At 28.7% G+C, this 2,500-nt stretch overlaps 1 protein-coding gene across 1 annotated transcript in view; it reads right to left on the bottom strand.

Moving 5' to 3' along the window:
• LOC137639835 (neural-cadherin-like) overlaps nt 1–2,500 on the bottom strand; it is a 50,531-nt gene that overhangs the window by 40,175 nt on the left and 7,856 nt on the right. The gene's annotated exons all lie outside the window — the stretch shown is intronic.

The following is a 2,500-nucleotide window of genomic DNA, read 5'->3' as shown; positions in this document are numbered from 1 at the left end:
CATATAATATGCCATTAGTGACTGAATTCATTAGAGGAATTTATAAATTGAATTTCAAATCTAACCTTGGTAAATTATACCAATCGGATATATTCTGATATATCCCATGCCTATGCCAAAGCTCCATAATTGTTTTATCCGTTACTTTTTTAATATTGCTCTCATACTTTATTTTTTATTCATTCGGCTCCAATGGGAATCAAGGAATCAGTCAGCAGTTATGCATTTGATCAACGTCCAAACACTTTCAACTTTAGTAATCTCGTTTTTAGTTACAGACAAAAGTTTATCAATATTACCTTCACATGGATATATAATGACGACCAATATTCATTGCAAATTGATTTTTACCAGCTAAGAGCCAAACCTCACGATATTTATCCCATGAAATTTAGTAATAATAGAAAACTTCTGATCCTCAACTCTTTTCATTTTCCACCATTATATTTTACCATTTCTTTTCTATTTCAAAAGTAATTTTCCCGTCTCCGCCATCTCCCAGCACGATTTGTTCCCACTATCTATGTATATTCCAAGAAATATAAAATGAAACAAAAATTCCTTCCCCTTATTATTCTTTGTCAGGTATTGAAAGGAAATATGTTGCTCTTTTTTTTGACATTGCCACTGATAAATGCAATATCCGGAAAGAATATATATATATATATATATATATATATATATATATATATATATATATATATATATATATATATATATATATATATATATATATATATATATATATATATATTTATATATATATATATATATATATATATATATATATATATATATATATATATATATATATATATATATATATTTAGCATCTGTATACTATGGATATAATTTTACCTTTCCTTCCACATCTAAATTATTTTGTATATAATATTTCCAAATGTTCATTTACAGTTTCAGATTAAGTTCCCAAATAACGCAAGAAACATTAAAAATTATTGACCAAATAAAAGTGACGTTAAAACTTAACATGAAATAAAAATTAGACATTTGAATGATTGCTGTAATGTATCATAGTTACCATTTACTGAAGTTTCAAATAGTCTTTTATATTTATAATCTGATATAAAACAATTCAGACAGCGCAATTTGTATAGTGCTCTATGGTTTTCAGGATGGTCAGGTTTTTCACTTATAAAAGCAATTAAAGTCTTTAAAAACCATGCCATTATTTCGTATGGTACAAATTTATACATTTTTTTTTCAAATTATAGTAACAGTCCAAACATCATCTCTTCAATATTACATCAATAGATTGCATGAGCGTCGGTATATATTTATTATGTATCCGGATTTATATGCAATATGAAACAATATTCACCTATGAATTTGTGTATCATTATTATTATTATTATTATTATTATTATTATTATTATTATTATTATTATTATTATTATTATTATTATTAATGTTGTTGCTATTATTATTATTATTATTATTATTATTGTTATTGTTGTTGTTGTTGTTGTTGTTGTTGTTGTTACCACTATTACTAGTACTGAGGCCTAAGATAGGATTGATGAAAGATAGTTATAGGAAGAAATAAGGTAATTAGTATTTACTCTATATTCAGCCTCTTTAAAATGGAAATCAGAGGCGAGTATAATTTATCCAAGCTACACCCTACTATCTCACATAAATGAACAAAGAAAATAAGTATAGCCTTGGCCACTGACCTTTCAATCAGGTTGCAAACTTTGAAAAGTGATATCATTAAACTCGCATTCAACATTTCCATTCAGGTTTATTTCAATACTTGTAACTGACGTAAGCCTTAAGCAACTGTCTGTAATCCAGGTCATCGAAAGTCTAACGAAATGTATTTCAAGCTTTGTCACTTTGGAATTACCATTGTATTGAACCTATAATTTTTTTGAGTAAAAACACAAAATTATCTTTTAAGAGGCGAGTTGATTTCCACAGGAACAGAGGTTCAGATTTTGGTAAAACTCTCACAAAAGCTAATCTTCCCAGGAATATCAAACGTTAGTTAAATCTATATTATATCAAAACTCATTCACTAGTTGTTTAAGTCCAAAAAGAAACATCAAACACGGATGAAAACCTAACTTTCTTGTGTAGCCTATTGAAAATATCCCTGCCTAGCAATATGTTGGATGAGAGTTCGAGACAACTCAATCGCTATAATTTCTAGTAGTGTCTGCAAGCTCACCATCCTTGTGAGCTTGGGATGGGGATTTTGCAAGAGCCTATAGCTCTACCTGGAAGAGTCCTGGACAGCCGCTGCCTGGCTCCTCCTGGACCTAGCTTCATGGAGTTGGGGTTTGGATGAAGATCATGTGTATATAGCAAGTCTTTAGGGTATTTTCCCGTCTTCGTAGCATTGTCCTGTTATTAATTTTTCATTCATGAGCGACATTTAAATGTTCATGTACCATGATAGAAAACGTCTATCTTAATATATTATCCTTAATATTTTCCATATAACTAACAATTATAGATGTATCTATGGTGTAAA

Source organism: Palaemon carinicauda, chromosome 4 (assembly GCF_036898095.1).
Source record: "Palaemon carinicauda isolate YSFRI2023 chromosome 4, ASM3689809v2, whole genome shotgun sequence".
Taxonomy (NCBI): Eukaryota; Metazoa; Arthropoda; class Malacostraca; order Decapoda; family Palaemonidae; genus Palaemon; species Palaemon carinicauda.
Note: the sequence above shows the minus strand (reverse complement) of the source record. Positions and strands in the feature narration are given on the sequence as shown.